The following is a 17,967-nucleotide window of genomic DNA, read 5'->3' on the forward strand; positions in this document are numbered from 1 at the left end:
AATGTTTCCTAGCCCCTCGACCTACAACAATCTGTAATCTGTGCTCTCTGCTCAATAAGCCTACCTCAATAAGTTGGGCCCCATCTAACTTTTTTCCTGCCGTCATCCCATATGATTAATACCCATTCCACACATCACAGGGTGAGCAGAGGGAAGGTGCCAGATCCATGTTGATGGTTGAAAACCTGTCGCAAGGCCCCAAATCTGCTTGTTAGCAGCTGAAGACAGAGGGTGTCAGTTCAGATGCTCTGCCTCAAAGGGAGGTGTGCAAAAGCTTTGTTGGGGAGCAATGCCTATGAAAGGGAAAGCAGAAGGATACAGGCCTGGGCAGAGGGAGACTCAGTCCATGATGCAGACCTGAGAATGGCTTGATCAACCCAGTGGGAGTTCAGAGCAAGGACTTGCCTTTTCAATAGCGAAGTGCTGAGTGGAGATGGCCAGGTGAGCCTCCTGCCTTGCTCAGTTCTTGGGGGCTGCTCTGAAAGAGTGGACTTTATTTTTAAAGATTTTATTTATTTGACAGATACACAGTGAGAGAGGGAACACAAGCAGGGGGAGTGGGAGAGGGAGAAGTAGGCTTGATGTGGGGCTTGATCCCAGGACCCTGGAGATCATGATCTGAGTCCAAGGCAGATGCTTAATGACTGAGCCACCCAGAAGCCTCAAGAATGGACTTTAGTCTCAACACCATGAATCAGCAGAGAAACAGTAAATTATCATAAGCTATAAGGTCTTTCAGTAACTCTGATTTCACTGAGAAATATTGAAAGTTTCTGGCCTGCCAGGGGAGTCTGAGGGGTGCCTGCCCCCAGTAACCGTACCTTGCCTCTAGTGCAGGGCTGTGGAAATTATCGTAAATAACAGAAGGCACAAGTTTTCGTGCCGACTGACTCAGTCAGTGAATAGATCTCTGGTTCCTATCTTGCATTTGCCTGTTCAGTCGAGAATAACTGTAGAACATGCTGACCCTTCAGAGCTTCCATCTGCCCTGGAGCCCCTGAGGCTGGGGGCCACCCTTAGCTTCAGCCTACAGGAGCCCACATCAAAGGGAAAAGAGAATCTGAGGCATTCCTTGCCATGGTGGTACAATTTATTTTCCTTCCTGTGATTCTCAGCTTTGCCTTTCATTTCCCAGACAAAGGCAAGGGGACAAGAATAAATTGTAAGCCAGACTGATAACTGGGTTAGCATAAAGAGCTAGTGTCTTGGAGCTCACAGGAATGCTCAGTCCCATGTGGAAATATCTGAGCCCTGGAGACTGCGTCTAACTCCTTACTGTGCTGTGCACTGGCCATGAGGCATGGAAGTTCCTTTAACTTTTGTGCTTCCCAACTAATGTGATAATCACAGAACCTATCTCACCAGGCTGAGAATGCAATGAGTTACTCTATGTAGAGAACTCAGATCAGTCAGTGAGAGGCTTAGTGAGGGCTCAGTAAGTGTAGTTTGTCATTATATCTACCAGCTGCTGAAATCAAATAATTTCTCCATGCTTCGATAAGCCCTCTCTACCCCACAGCACTGTCTTGATGGCCAAATGAAAGTTATTTGCTGTCCCCCCATCACAACCCAGTCTCCCGTACAAAGAATTCCCTAGAAGAAAATGGCTCCCAAAATTATATGTTCAGAATCCCTCCAGATAACCAGATCCAGGTTTCAGGTGTTCAGGCAGGGGGACCACTAGCACCTCTGTGAAGGAGTAAAAAAAAGCACAGGGCTCTGCTCAGCTCTGAGTCCCTGAGGACACCTCATGGACAGCCTTGCCATCTTACCTGAGCCCCTTTGGGTTTCATTCCAAGTATCCTGGGGTGTGTCACGGGCTCCAGTTCCACTGTGGGGCCATGGTCTTCACTTCCTTCATTGTTGTCTGTTGTCCTAGGTTATCCTTTGGGATCCATTTTTTTGGGTTTTATAGATGAAGTTTCTTTGGGGAGTATGGGGGCTCAGGAGTGGCCAGGGGGAGGCTATTTTTTATGCAATGTGGACATTAGTGGTGTTGCCTAGCAACAATGTTTTTTTAGGTTTTTGGCCTTACTCTTTATACTCTTCACCCCAGTGGTAAGGGACATATGCATCCTTAGTTTTTAAAAAAATTAATTTAATTTTTTGAATATTTTATTTATTTGAGAGAGAGAAAGGCAGGTCAGAGGAAGAAGCAGACTCCCTGCTCAGCAGGGAGCCTGATGTGGGACTAGATCTAGGGAGTCCAGGATCATGACCTGAGCCAAAGGTAGTGGCTTAACCAACTAAGCCACCCAGGCCTCCTTTTAATTTTACAAAATTTCTACACCCAATGTGGGGGCTCGAACTCACAACCCCAAGATCAGGAGTCACATTCTCTGCCAACCAAGCCAGCCAGGTACCCTTGACTCCTGTCTTTGCTGAAGGTCTGACCAGCTCCCTTAGCAGCAAGACCTCTCAGGAGGCCTCTAAGCTCTGTCCCTTCACAATCCCCGCCCACACCGCCCCTGATGACCAATCCTGGGCTCCGCTGCCCCCATCATAATAGCCACCTTGGGACCGCCTCCTGCAGTCCTGCCCACGCTGGAGTGTTGCCATGGGGACCGCAAACAGCCTGGGGCTGTACGAGAGACGACTTTCCCAGGAGGAAGCAGCCTCACCTAGGGAGACGCACACAGGTACTCAAGGGGCAGGTGAAGGGCTGCGACAGCCGAAAACAAGTCTTTCAGAGGTCCCCACAGCCCTCCGTGTTGGTTCCTGAAGATTTGGGCTCTCCTTCCTGTCTCCTCACCTTTGTCGCCTTTCCAGATTCCTCCTCCTGCGTACCCGGGCCTCGCAGGTCCTTGACTCCTTGTCCCCGACACCAAGGTCGTTTCTTCCCCCGTCCTTCCTTTCTTCTCCATCAACGTGATATTCTTTGGGTGTCTTGAGCAGAGTGCGCAGAGTGGAGTCCCCCAAGCCTTTGAGACATTGGATCCCCAGACACTGGATTGGAAAGGAGAGTCTGGCCCAATTTTGACACCTGGCGGCGGATACTGGGGACTGGCTGTGTCTGGTCTGGGAGTGTTGTCTCCTGGAAATGGCGGTGGAGCTGGGGCGCCCAAGGGGACTTGGAGTCCTGCTTGCAGGGACTGAGAAGTCGAACTGACTCCCCTGCTTGTGATACCCATTTCTCACCTCCCACCACACCTCTAGGCTTTCTACTTCACCTCACCTCCCCTCTTCCTTGAAGCCATTTTGCTTGAGCGGACATTCCTTGGTCTTTTCTCAATGGGCCCCCTGAACCTTGCCTTCTCCTCCTGGGATGGTGGCAGTGCCACACTTTCCATCCTGCTAAGTAAGGTTATTGCGGCTGTGGATTTAAATCCTGAGGCCTGACTCTCCAAACCACTGTCTCCAGTCCCTTTTTCTGGACACAAGGCCCACATAGCCAACTACCTTATATACATCTGCATGTGGGTGTCCAATAACTCTCTCATATTGAGCATGTTAAAAATAAAATTACTGATTATGCTTCAAAAGCCATGAACCACCCATTGGCATTCCCTATTCCCAGGAGAGGAGCCAGTTTTACCTGGAGGCCCAGGCCTTGACCCTGTTTTCTCTCCCATCCCTTATCTGGCCCATGTCTCAATCCCCCTGCTCCCCACAGCTCCGCTGCTCCTCTAAAGTACTGCAAGAACCCAAGAAGGGACCCCCCTGCTGTTTCTCTGGATTCTGATAAGCCCTCCCCACATTTTATTTTTTATTTATTAAAAATTTTTTTTTAAAACTTAAAAAAAAAAACTTCTTTGACAGAGAGAGAGAGGGAACGCAAACAGTTTGGGAAGCTGGAGAGGGAGAAGCAGGCTTCCTGCCAAGCAGGGATCCCAAAGCGGGGCTCGATTCCAGGACCCTGGGATCATGACCTGAGCCAAAGGTAGATGCTTAGCAACTGAACCACCCAGATGCCCCTCTCCCTACATTTTAATGAGAGCACATCACTGTGACCTGGGCAACTGGCCCCCTGCTACCTTCCCTGCTTCCTTGCTTGGCTCACAAGCCAAGTAGTCTCCTAATGTAGTCTCCTAATGTAACAAGCTCACTGTTGCCTCCAGGATTTTTACCTTCTCTGACCATCATATCTAAATCTGCCCACTGTTCTAAGGCACTCCCAAGAAGCCAATACTCTAAAGAAAGAAATACTGCTAAGAACCATATGGAATAGTTTTAGTTTAACAGTTGTAGTTGCATTAATGGGTCTGGACATTGAGCTTGGCAGGTGGCTTGCTTTGACCAATGAAACTCTTGTGGCTGTGATGTGAGCAGAGGCTTTTTCTCATGTGTTTCTGCCACTGTGAGCAGAAGAATGTGCCCAGGTTGCCCTTTAGTCCCAAGAGAATTAACGACCTAGAGAACAGACCTGAGCCCATCCCGAGGCCAGACTAAGTCAAGCCTATTGACTGAGGCCCAGCTACCCCACACGTGCATGAATATGAAACAAAATCTTATATGCCCCAGAGACTTTGTGGCAGGCTGTTACAGACCATGATTCTATTAATAGTCAACTGATAAACTCTCATGGGAACTTTGATAATTCACAAAGACATATAATTTTTCATCTAAGAAGCTGGCAGTGATTTATAGAGATAAAGAGAGACTATGAAATATGCATTTGGCAAAGGTTCAGGAAACAGGAATGCTAGTTTACTGCCGGTAAGAGTGTAAATTGGTAGCAACCTCTTTGGAAGTCTATTTATTTATTTATTTATTTATTTAAGTAGGCGCCCCACTGGGCATGGGGCTTGAACTCACGAACCTGAAATCAAGATCTGAGCTGAGCTCAAGAGTCAGATGCTTAACCGACTGAGTCACTGGGTACCCCCTTGTTTGGAAGTCTTATTTGTCTGTCTGTGTCAAAATTCTTATACTAACTCAACAATTCTATTGCTGAAATTTATTCTAAGAAACAAAGGCATGCACAAGATAATTATTGACAAGGGCATTCACTAAAATGTTATTTCAAAGGCTGGTGAAATGTAAATATTAGCAGGGGACATGTTGCTTTATAATTTCCAAATGATACACACTAGAGCACTTCTGACAGAAGCATCTGTTAATGTGGAATCCTTGGCAATGTGCCAGGTGAGTAGGTCTCTGAGGGAGGACTGGGACCCTTGTGCCCACATCCCACCTTCTGTCCCATTGCCCAGAGTTCACCCTTGAATCTGGCAACGTGGAGAGAAGCTCGGTCATGGCTGTTTGCTCATCTACCCTGCTTCTGGGGGAGGCAGAAATTCTACCCTGAAGAAGTGGAGGCAAAAGTGGAAACAGGAGGGCTTCTCCAGCAGGGAGGGGCTGTAGACAGGCTCCGGCAGGAGGTTAGAACTGCAGTGGGAAAGCAACAATACTATTCTAGGGAAGCTACAGAAGCATACTGGTTTTCCTGGTCTGCTCCTATGTCATCAATGAGTGCCCTTGATGAAGCACTTACCCATGATCTTAGTTGATTTCCAGGCTGGGGCTGAAACCAACAGTGGTCATCAAAGCTCAAAGGGACAATCTTCCTCCAGGTCTCCCAAGTGAAAATAAGATATGACATCATGGTCACTCATTCATGATGCTGTGCTGCTCTAAGGTCTTTGTACATGTGAATTCATTAAAGATTCATAACAAGCCAAAGTGGTAAGGCCTTCACCATTATTCTATGGAAAGGGAGAACAGAAATGCAGACAGACCACGGCTAGCTTGTGACAGAGCTGGGACATGAACTGGGAGTATGTCATTCAGGTTTCATAGGCTCAGCCATCGTGGCTTGGATCCCAGCTGGTTTTCAGCCTGTCTCTCACATAGCTTCCCTGCCTCACTGCCTCTTTTTGGGAAAAGGAGCAAGACTGAGGGCTGGGAGCAGGTGGACTGTCCTGGCTGGCCACATCAAGGACTGCTACAATGTGTAAGATTACTTCTTAATACCAAGAGTCCTCCGGAGTGGGGCTGAAGCAGAAGATGATCCTGGAGAAGGGTGAGCTGCAGATGTCTCCCCATGCTGGGCTATCACTGAGTCTTCATTTTCTTCTCCACCAGAGCGCAGGCCTGCCACTCTCTATTCATGGAGTTTGTAAGTCAGCGTGAAGGCCCATTGACTGAGGTTGTGTGATTTTGTACCCCTGGACGCCGAGGTCAGTAACAGTACCAAAGCACAATGCAACAACACACCTACCAGTCTCCATGGATTCTTGAAACACGGGTCAGCACCTCTGCCCCAGAGTCATGGTGATTTGCTTGTTTCTGTTCTGAGCTAAGTGTCCCAGGAGTCCTTACTTAGTTCCCTGGGACAGTCTTAGCTGATTCTAAGAATCCTGTACTCATGAATCTTTTTTGGTACCGTCCTTTGGTTAGTATCCAACTAGTCCCTTCCAGGCTGGTTCTGAGACAGTCCTTTGTTGGACATGCAATTTCTGTCTTTTAGCTTATAATGTATCTTCTGGCAAGCATGGTAGGAATGCAGAAACCATCTGCTGAAGATAAGACTGAGTGGTTAAATTATAACCATAACCAGCAATATCAGAATGAAGAGAAATAACCTTTTGTGGGGTTTGATATAGAACTATATCGAAGGATTTTCCCAGGAAGCATGAACACATCCACTTAGCCAGGCTTCCCAAGTCATCCTATAAAGTGTACAGACTCTAAAATGTTCTTTTTAATATAATATCTTACTAATGCTTTGTACCCTTGACTATAGAAAATTAACCTCTGAATAACCGGAACTTCATTTTTAGACTTTGTAGATTTTTCTACCCTGTGGCCAACTCTTTAATGTGGCACTAATAAAAAAATGTGGAGCTAATGAAATGTGAGGATAGCAATGTGTCTGTTATTTTGTGGGTCTCTTGCACATGATTGCCATGTCAGGGGGGTAAGGTTGAGGGAGCAAGCCTTGGGGGCTGGTGGCTGTCCAGGAAACAGCAAAATGAGTTGGGTGTAAAACTAAGTCTTGTTTTTTTCGAGTTTAGTGTCTGATTATAAGGAAAACAACATCTGAAAGGCTTGTCTGAAGGGACAGGCCTCTTGTTTGAGAGGTACTAGAGATGAGGACCTAAGGACAAGGCCATGGAGAAAGACTGTTGTAGGGCATATGAAACTAGACTTTTCAGAATACAACTCAAGTTAGTAAAACTATCAAGGAAATCATGGCAACTGAAGATAAAAGCAGACTTGAGGGTGGGTCAGGGGGTTATGTCCATATCCAAGGCCAATGATTTGCACTGTTGAGAGGTACACTCAGGCTCAGGCAGAGGGTGGTTGAGACAATGGTGTGTTCTGTTTCATAGGCTGAGTCTTTACTTAAGAACTCACTGGTCCATATTTATTAGTGCTCTTTATATATTACTTTTAGAACCTCTCATATACAAAATATCACATTTATTCTTTTAAGGTGAGAAACACGATTACACACAAAAACTTGTATAGCAACAAAATCTGTGCAAGTCTAGGACAGAACACTTGAGTCTCCCCGGCACAAATGTCCTATGCAAATACGGTTCCTCTTCAAGATGCATTAAGGAAAAAGAACCAGCAAAGGATCACTTTGAAGATACTGCCCAAAAAGAGAAGTAAAGAGAACACAAATGAATGAGGGAGAAGACTATTGCTACGAGGTGCTTGGAAAGCTTGATCAAATGTCTTTATCATATGACATAAGCTGGTAAAAGAGTCACCCCTGCAAACAAGGGATACATGTTGTGATACAAGAGCTGAGGGGAGGGTGGTAGGACCTCAGAGGAAGGAAACACAACCTGGCAGAGCTCAGGGATGGAAAAGCCCAAGGGGCAGATGATGTCTTCTGGGAGCTGGCAGTGGGGAAAGAAGGAGTAGCTGTTTTCTGTGATGCAGCCTTAACTCTGTGATCTAGAACTATGATTTGAAACATTTACAAAGAGCCTCTTTCTTCACTCCTACCCGGTGTTGGGGTCCTCTGAACAGATTCCCTTGCAGGAATGCTAAGAAGTCTGCTCGCATGTCTGCAGCGGCTAGAAGGCCCAGTACAGGACTGATCTGCAATGGAGGAGGCCTTCATTAGGACAAGCTGTTCTCTCCCCTTGCCCCTACTGGCTGGTCCTAGATTTCTGCTTTCTGGGGCACCAGGAATCTTCTAGGCAACCTCTCCTGGGCCTTTCCTTTGTTTCCTAATCTAAGCTTCTTTTAAAAAAAAAAAATTTTTTTTTTTTTGACAGATCATAAGTAGGCAGAGCAGCAGGAAGATGGTGGGGGAAGCAGGCTCTCTGCTGAGCAGAGCCTGACGTGCGGCTTGATCCCAGGACCCTGAGATCATGACTTGAGTCCAAGTCAGAGGCTTAACCCGCTGAGCCACCCAGGCACCCCCCTAATATAAGCTTCTTAAACCCCAAATCCCTGGTCCCTCCCTGGTGTTACAGCCTTGGTCCCTAGCTTCGTAGTCCCTGACTTCAAGGCCCTTTTTTCTCCTATCAAAAGTACCCTGTCCATCCTTTCCTCAGGACCCTGGCCCTTCAATTGAGTCTCCCATTTCTTTGTATTCTGGCTCATTGCTTCTGGATATCTGAGCGTCGAATTAAAGATGCAGATGTGGGAACCTGGAAATAATACAGAGACAAGAGTTTCAATTGTATACCATTACCATAGAAACATCCGGTCATGTGCTCCAGGTACAGCTTCATGGGGTAGGACCTGAGATAGACCAAGAGGAGTGCCAGCCTCCACCCCACATAGTGTTTCTGAGCAGCTGTTCTCCTGCTAGGTCTCTTCTCTCCCCTAATCTTTCCACACCATTGAATCCCTGGGAAGCCTCAGGTTCCTGGGGTTCAGTGAGGAATCGGGAAGCTTTCACGATTGAGGGGCTGCCCCACTTCAATCTCTGTGTGTGAGGGAGACAGAGCAAATATCAGAGAAAGGAGCTCATCACAGGACGGACAGAGCAGAATAACCACCAGCTAAAGAAGATCATTGGAGGACCCTCAAAATGAAAGACCAGAGTGAGTGAAGTGAGGAGGTTCACTCCGCATCAGAGAACACCGGAGAGTGGAAAAACAAGTCTTGAAATGGAAGCACATGAAGAGGGCTGGGTGTACTAGAAGACCCATGGGGCCCCAAGAACTCAGCATCTCTGATTCTGGCTTAGAAGAGGTCCAAGCCATCAAGCTGTGGCGAGGTCAGGGATTTTAATGAAATAGCATCTGTTAAGGAGGGCCGGGTGACTTAAGGGCCACCCTGCCCAAGGATGCCTGGCCTGGGCCAGTTTCTGGATGTGTTCTGGAAGCCAGTGCTTATTACCATGTTATTCTTGGAGACATTGAGTGAATCAACAATGAACTGAGCCAAAGTTTAAAAATATCTGTGTAGAAATGTAACAAGTGCTGAGAATATGGCCAGATTGTGAATAGAAGGCTACAGCAGCAGAATTACCTTTTGAAAAACCCACAAGGCTGGAATCCAAAAGCCAGTTCCCAGAAGATATATTCATAAAATCTTTCCAGAAAAATAACATCTGAGTCAAGAGGGCTCTTTTGGCCCACCCCCTGGAATTAGTAAAGTCCTTTGCAACCTCTCAGCAATGTCCAAAACTGGTTCTCTCATTTCTGAATGTGCCTGAGAACAGGACTCTGCCTCACCCGGGGAATCACCCAGGAGAATTCAAAAAAGTCCAAGCTGGGTGCAGAAGGCTCAAAGCCTCCCCTGCTGATGCTCCAGAGCCAGCCTGTGCAGAGGCTCACAGGACCAGAGTGAATAGCAGTGAAGGCCTTAGATACACAGAGAGGAAGAAAGGCTGTGAGAAAATGCAGAAATACAAAGCAACAAGCAGAATCCATCAAAGCAAGTAAAAACTTGATAAGGAGAGGAGTCAAGAACTGTAGGAAAATTGACAAAACTGTGAACCCACCTGGAACATAGGCAAGCATCTTTGGTATCAGAGAACCCCTGCCCTGCCCACCCCTGCTAGCGGCTACACGGCAAGCTCTGGTCAAGGACAAGCTGTCACAGAAGTGACAGCACGGAAAGTTGTCATAGCAGCGTATCTCAAACTGAAGTGTTTCAAAGACGAGCAGTCTAAAATCATGTCTAGGAAGACCTGGAGGCGGGCTCTCAAGGCAACACTTTTCTTTCTTTTTCATGGAGTAGAATTTGGGCTCAAAGTGGGACATTCCCCGGACTCCATTTCAGTTAGGGATCGAGAAGTTTAGCGGAAATGTAATTCTTTTCAAGAATGTTTTTCCCTCCCAATTTCTAGAATTTATTGTGAAGTGAAAGTTTTATGAATCTGTGCCAAAGGTTTATGTTTAAGGATCTCCATGCTTGTGTATCTGTGGCTTCATTTGAAAAAAAATTTTCAAAATTAAGAACGACTAAAAAAAATGCTTTTGTTTTATTTTATTTTTTTTTAAGATTTTATTTATTTATTTGACAGAGAGAGATCACAAGTAGGCAGAGAGACAGGCGGGGCTGGGGTAGGGAGCCTGATGCAGGGCTCGATCCCAGGACCCTGAGATCGTGACTGGAGCCAAAGACAGAGGCTTAACCCACTGAGCCACCTAGATGCCCTGGTTTTATGTTATTTTAAAGAAGCTCCCCCAGAGAGTCTGCTGTGCACTGTGGGATGGGCACTGTTCATCCTGCCAAAAGGACTAGGATGTGAAGAATTTGGAGTTCATGACCATGTTCCTGCTGGATCCTTGACAAAGGCACTTTATTGGTCATCCCATTGTCCCTCAAACTGTGAGGGAGGCAGGATCCCTGAGGGTCCCGCCTTCCCGGCAAGGACGGTGTCAGAGAGCCATGCCGGAAAGCTCTGCGTGCTTCACCTCGGTCAGAGCGTTCAACCCCAATTTCTGAAGTGAGAGAAAGTCCGGAGACATGGGGTCATTGCTCAAGATCACAGTGTCTCTGGCCGAGAGGTCCTGTCTTCTGGCTCCCAGGACTCCCCTGTGCTCGCCCTTGGTGTGCTGCTTCAGCCTCACTCTCCGTCTCATTCTCCCCAGCGATGGGCAAGGGGGCCCCCGTATAGTCACTTCTCTGCCAGAGCCACTTCCTCCACCAAATGTTTGGTCACGGAGGGGGTCGTGAGCTCGGGTGCCGCTCCGTGGATGATGGAATTTCTCATCAGCATTTGCCCTGTCACCCCCCTTTGCTCTGTCACCTCACCCCAGATGCTACAGCCCCTGAAACTGTGCAGCTTCTTACTGTTTCCATGAATTCTCTTTTCAGTTTTCTTAGGCTCTCTCTGCTTTCCCTGTTTTCTTTTCAGAGCACTTGCCTTAAGGACAGGGAGGTGGGGACAGTGACCTCAGGACCAGTGGGCTGTAAGGGAAGCCCAACACGTTACATCTAGAGGCCACCTCTGACTCACTGAGCCCGGAGCCTCCTGCCCCTTTCCCAGTCCCTCGTCAGCCTGGTCCTAGAGGCAAGCATTCTTGCTTTCATGTTGTCAAGATGCCCTTGGGAGGCCCTGGCCAAGGCTGATTTTTCTGTCGTCCTTCCAGGGTACTTTTGCGTTGACACAATGGTAGGACATCTTTGCCTCAGAACAAGCCTGCCTGGTGCACTTGTTGGTTTAATCCCCAACAGACCACAAAGCTGCCTGGCAGTCAGTTTGGCTGCTGCCTAAACGGACAGGCTCAGAATTTCTGGGATCAACCCCCAGCAGACCCCCTGGGTAAACAGCTGTCTTGGTTGCCTGGTTCTGGGTTATCCGGCTGACTGTGACAGTGAATGAATTCCTTCTGCAAGCTCTTGACGATCTTTCCAATGGATGACCTGGCCAGCAGCTTCCTGGTTAACTGAATAATGCCTCTTCACAAGCTGCTGGGCGCATGTCTGCTGGGTCTGAGCTGGGAAGCCTGGAGAATGCTGATGTCCCCTTCCTTAAGCTCTGCCTCTGTTGGGATCTCAGGGGTCCCTAACAGTCCACAGAAGCAGGTCTACCTTGAGAAACACTCTTAATTGGAGGCCTATGGAGCCGCAGGGGGTCTGGCATCACATTCAGTGTTGTGTGTGGAGATGATGTATTCAGACTTGTGCATGGATGACAATGTGCATTTTCTGAGGAGATGGCCAGTAACATTTGTTGAGTTCTCAAAGGGTCTAGGAGCTATGACAAGTTATGAACCATTTACCTAAGGAGACCCATCCATCTCAGAAAAACCCAATACTGACTCTCTGGATCCTTTTTCATTCCTGTTCCCAGACACCAAAGGGACAGGGAGGGGACTTGCAGGGAACCTTGTGGCCTGGGTTGAATGAGAATGTGGGAGGCAGTTCAGGACCCCGTGGTCTTCTGGGTCCCATTCAGGGTCCTGCAAAAATGACTTAATGATCCCCCATCAAGGGTCATCAAGGTTCAGGGGTCCATGAAGTACATGCTCTGGGTGGGTGTGGTGTTCCCAGAGAGGGTCTGAATCTGCTTGTACTGTGGGTCTGGGATAATCCAGAGTGGACTGAGGCTGACCCCTGGAATGGCTAAAGCATATAAGCCTGTTGCCTGTTAAGCTTGTACACATTTTACTTTGGGACTCATCCAGCGTCCCTTGGTTCCAGTCTCTGGTAGTCAGTCAGCTGTTTCCTGGGCAACCGGACTTTTCTATTAGGTGATTTTTTAGACACAGCAACAGACCAGACAGCCCAAACCAGAAACTCCTACTTTACCAATACTGGGGACTTCAGTAGGGGCTGAAATCTTTGTAGGGGGCTTTTCACTGAGCTGGAACCTTGATGGCAGAGGACCAGGGAGCAAGTGGCGCCTATTCGGAGGCTGTCTCATTTTCACAAGTCCTAGAAGATATTTGCTTTTTTTGCTTTCGTATGTTACAAATAACCTTGGCTGACACCTAATTTGTCTTGGCAAGTGGCTCCAAAGTGTTACAGTGCTGTTTAGTTATTCCATAGGGGTATTTTGTTGAAAAACAGATCACCGTGGTTCCCAATGACTAATCATTGGATTTGTGACACAAGAGCCTACCTGTTCCTACCTACACACTGGATGGAAACTTGCTGCTTGCTTTCTTTCTTTTTTAAAAGACGTATTAGAGAGAGAGTGCGTGTGGACAAGTAGGGGGAGGGGCAGAGAGTGAGAATCTCAAGCAGACTCCCTGCTGAGCATGGAACCCAAATGTGGGGCTCTATGTCATGCACCTGAGAACAGGAGCTGAGCTGAAACTAAGAGTTGGACACTCAACCAAGTGAGCCACCAGGTACCCAGAGACTTGTTGCTTTCTTTTAGGATTGCCCCTGATGTTGCCCAGTGTCCATTCTGGCCCATCAGTTTCTCCTCTAGGGAAAAAGAGATTAGGTAACTTAATTCAAGTAGGAAAAAAACTGGGATTTGACTTAAAACAGAAACCCTCACGACTCAAGGGGAATTCTAGATTGCTTTCTTCTTTTCCTCATGCCTCTTCACTTCTTGCTTTACAGGAGGTCCAGAAGATGGGAGATCCGGTGTGCTACAGATGAGCAGGTGAGTTAAATCAAGACTTTGAGGCTATAGATCTCCTGGATTAAGAGGTTTGTGAAAAAGGACCAGGAGTTGGGTGAAGCAGGCATGGTACGCCGCTTCGGCACATTTAAGAGGCTGTCAAAAAATCCTGCAATCAAGCCAACATGTTATTCTGGTGGTGGAGCAGTGGATTACCCTGTGCCTGCCAAAGCAGAGCTCGTGAACCCAGCTGTCTTCCTCCATCTGACTGTGGTGCTGGGCCGATGGCCTGTTCTTTTCCGCCTAGCTCTTCATTTATGAAGTACGCTGGGGAGATCTACGGAGCTTCTCATCTCTTTGGTGTCCTCGCTCTTCATTGGCTTTGGAATCCTCTTCCGGCTGCTCAGGGTTGACATCTACATATGAGCTCCCAAGCGTTCCAACCAGGCAGCTTCAATGAATCCCTGCTTTTATAAATTAATTTTTTTTTTTTACTATTGCTGGAAGTGTCCCACCTGCTGTTCACAATAAAGGTAGTTATGTGACCCAAAACCAACCCCCCCAAACAGCCAAACCCTGTAATAAATATAATATTTTAATGTAATCTTTTAAAATTTTATTTTATCTTATTTATTTACTTTTTAAAAATTTTATTTATTTATTTGACACAAAGAGATACAGGGAGAGAGGGGACATAAGCAGGGGGAGTGAGAGAGGGAGAAGCAGGCTTCCTGCAGAGCAGGGAGCCTGATATGGGGATCAATCTTGAGGATCATGACTGGAGGCAAAGGCAGAGGCTTAACAACTGAGCCACCCAGGAGCCCCTCTCAGTTTCATCTTATAGAAAGAAAAGGTGGGAAGAAAGGAGGTGGGGGAGGAGGGAGGAAAGGAAAAAAAGAAGGAAGACAGGAAAGGAATGAATAAGAAAAGGAAAAGGAAATAATGGGTATCTCAGATGAGTTTATTTCTATTCTTGGTCTTCTATTTATTATGTAAACAGTAAAGAGAAGTTCAGAGAAAAACTGTCACCTAAGATAAAATCCTGTGGAGGGATTAACTTTGTTTTTTCTTGTATCTGTTAAAACCACTAATAATTTATTTTGTTTAATTTATTTTTTTTAAAGATTTATTTATTTGACAGAGCGAGAGAGATCACAAGTAGGCACAGAGGCAGGCAGAGGGGGAGGGGGAAGCAGGCTCCCTGCTGAGCAGAGAGCCCTATGACTTGGGGCCTGGTCCCAGGACCCTATGATCACAACCAGAGGCAGAGGCCTCCACCCACTAAGCCACCCAGGTGCCCCTTCTCATATTTTTAAGTGAAATAAGATTGGGAAAACGCTGAAGCCACATCCAGCACAGGGCGATGGAGTAGAGACGGATGGGGTAGCTATGTCTGCACTTGTTTGGGAGTGATCGTGTCAGCCGAGCTAACTCTGAGAACAAAATTAGGATTTCAGTGAAACCTGTCCCTCTGTTCTGAATGTCTCCTTCCCAGTGTTACAGCATGAGGGTTTATTGAAAGAATATTTCCTGACATTAATATCTGAAAGAAGTTTGAGTGGTTGCCTCAGTCTCAAGAATAAGACAAGGAGAAATAACTCTCATAATTTATCATTGAAGAAGCAGAAGTCTAGAGACAAAAATACAAGTATCTGTCCCCAAAAGGTTAGTACATACTCCAATATACAGCATCAGTACACTTCAGTGAACTTCCGGCAAGATTTTTTTTTTTTTTTTTTAAGATTTTATGTATTTATTTGACAGAGAGATAGAGAACACAGGTAGGCAGAGCAGCAGGCAGGGAGAGGAAGAAGCAGGCTCCCCGCTGAGCAGAGAGCCCAATGTGGGGCTCTATTCTAAGACCCCGGGATCATGATCTGAGCTGAAGGCAAATGCTTAACCACCGAGCCCACCCAGGAGCCCCTCAAGTGTCCTTTTTTAAGGACTCATTTTTATCCTTTGAAAAACTGAGATGAAACTTCTGCAGCATTTCTTCCTGAGTTAAAGCACCCTGATTGGGAGTGGGCAGCCTTGTACGCATTGAAAAGGGTATCTCTTCCAGGTCCCCTAGCAGCTGGATTCCCTGTGTAGTCCCTGTGACTACCTTTCAGGCAATCTGTACAGATAAGACTATGTGGTTTCTGGGCAATGTTCTTATTAGGGAGGGTGTGCACCCTTCTCCCCTCTTTCTCTTTGCTGCTCAGGATGAATATATCATGGCAGGAGCCCCAGCTGCCGTTCTGGGCCCTTCTGCCCTAGGATGGCAGTGCAGAGAGCTAGGAGCGCATATCCCTATGGATAAACAGAGTGCTAATCGTGTTTACGTGATAGCCCCTTGGGATTTGTCTGGGGATAGAGTTACTCCTTCCTGATAATGCCTCTCTCTTCCAGTTGCTGTGTGGACATGCAGGGGAAATCTCCATGTCAGTCCATGTGGTGTACATCTGAGAGAAAACCTGAAAGGCCACAAATCTGAATGTCTAACATGACCAAAGCTCACCACAGGTAGATTTTAGGTGATTACCACTTTTTTTCTACTGCTTGACTTTTTTTACTTTTTTACTTTTATTAATTTTCCATAATCAACAAGTATCACATAACAAAAACTAAAACAGAATATAAAGAAAATGTTAAGGGGCATCAGCTGATAATTCTCAGAACCAGAAGTGCCATGAAATAATGTTCAACTTCCTGAGTTATTAAGCGAAAACCCAAATCCTGAGATTCTCTTTTGCAGTTCTCAAGAAGCATATTATCTTTACATAATAATACCCAGGATAATAGAAGACACTGTGAACCCATCTGCCACAAATATATATAAAACCTCCCCAGTGATGCACAGGACAGTTGGGGATGGGAGATGTGGTGTAGGGGTGAGAGAGTTTGCTAAAGTTCCTGTGGCAAGAAAGAAATGGATACTGTTGAGTTTAAAAAATAAATATAAGTATGGATCTTAGGACAACCATAATAAAAAAACAGAGTACATTGCTTTTTAAATTTTTAAAAATTATTATTATTATTTTTTGAGAGACAGAAAGAGTGCATGTGCTGTGGGGTTGGGTGGGGCAGAGAGTGAGGGAGAGAGAGAGACTCTTAAGCAGGCTCCACACTCAGCACAGAGCCTGTTGCGGGGCTCCGAGATCATGACCTGAACTGAAATCAGGAGTCAGAGGCTTAACTGACTGAGCCACCCAGAGTGCAGTGCTTTTAAAGCACCAGGGAAATACTCCCCCAAATTTGATCTGTACAATGGACACATGGAAGAAAAGTAGAAAAAACCTCTTAGTAAACTAGATCTATAAGGGAACTTCCTTAATCTTGTAAAAGCCATAAACCCAAACCTGTAGCATCTACTTAATTTAAAACTTTAGGGGGGAGCGCCTGGGTGTCTCAGTGGATTAAGCTGCTGCCTTCGGCTCAGGCCATGATCTCAGGGTCCTGGGATGGAGCCCCGCATCGGGCTCTCTGCTCAGCAGGGAGCCTGCTTCCCCCTCTGTCTCTGCCTGCCTCTCTGCCTACTTGTGATCTCTCTCTCTGTCAAATAAAATAAATAAAATCTTTAAAAAAACAAAACAAAACAAAAACAAAAACAAAAAAACTTTAGGGGCACCTGGGTGGCTCAGTCATTTGTTAAGTATCTGCTTTCGGCTCAGGTCATGATCCCAAGGTCCTGGGATCAAGCCCTCTCTGAGCAGCAGGAGGCCTGCTTCTCCCTCCCCACTCCCCGTGCTTGTGTTCCCTCTTTTGCTGTCTCTCTCTCTGTAAAATAAATAGATAAAATATTAAAAAAAAAATATAAAAAAACTTTAGAAGCATTCCCTTTAAAACAAAACACAAAATATGATGTCTACATTATAATTCTATAGTTAGGGGTGCCTGGGTGACCCAGTTGGTTAAGCATCTGCCTTTGGCTTAGGTCATGATCCTAGAGTCCTGGGATTGGGCCAGTAAGGGGAAGTCTGCTTCTCCTCCTCCCTCTGCTTCTCCCCCACCCTCATGCTTGCTCTCTCTCTCTCTCTATCTCTGTCTCTCTCAAATAAATATAATTGTGCAAAAAATAACTCCATAGTTAAACATAGCTCCAGAGTCTGGCAAAACTCTAGGATAAGAAAGGGAGGAGACGAGAAAGAATAGGTAGGTAGGCATGTAGGTAGATATCTAGATAGATAGGAATAAATGTGAGGAAAGAATATAAAGAGGGGGGAATAACACTGACATGATCTGCAGACAAGGTGGTCATCTGTTGAGATGATCATCCACTACATAGAACAGGTCTGTGTTTTGTCCTAGAGCCTCACGAAACTCCTTCATCTGGGTGTCTTCTCCTTATGCCCAGGTTGTCTTTGGGGAAGGATGTAGGAAATACCCAGACAACGGTAGTTCCAACAGTAAGAGTGTCTTTGTTCCCACTTCCAGCATCCCAGGGGTAGCATGAGAGACAGAAAGATTTGGGATTACCACAGCTTCAAAGGCCAGCCTTTCTGTTTTTACTGTATTAATACCTTTTTGTATCAGTACAAAATATTATGTATGTGTGTTGCTTGCTCTCTCTCTCTCCCCATACACACCCATACCACCTCCCC

At 46.4% G+C, this 17,967-nt stretch overlaps 1 long non-coding RNA gene across 1 annotated transcript; it reads left to right on the plus strand.

Moving 5' to 3' along the window:
• Positions 1 to 2,565: 2,565 nt before the first annotated feature.
• LOC132015318 (uncharacterized) lies at positions 2,566 to 15,894 on the plus strand. Its single transcript, XR_009403617.1, has 3 exons — positions 2,566 to 2,639; positions 13,384 to 13,426; positions 15,776 to 15,894. It is a non-coding gene; the product is annotated as an uncharacterized LOC132015318 (long non-coding RNA).
• The last annotated feature ends 2,073 nt before the right edge of the window (positions 15,895 to 17,967 follow it).

Source organism: Mustela nigripes, chromosome 4 (genome assembly GCF_022355385.1).
Source record: "Mustela nigripes isolate SB6536 chromosome 4, MUSNIG.SB6536, whole genome shotgun sequence".
Taxonomy (NCBI): domain Eukaryota; kingdom Metazoa; phylum Chordata; class Mammalia; order Carnivora; family Mustelidae; genus Mustela; species Mustela nigripes.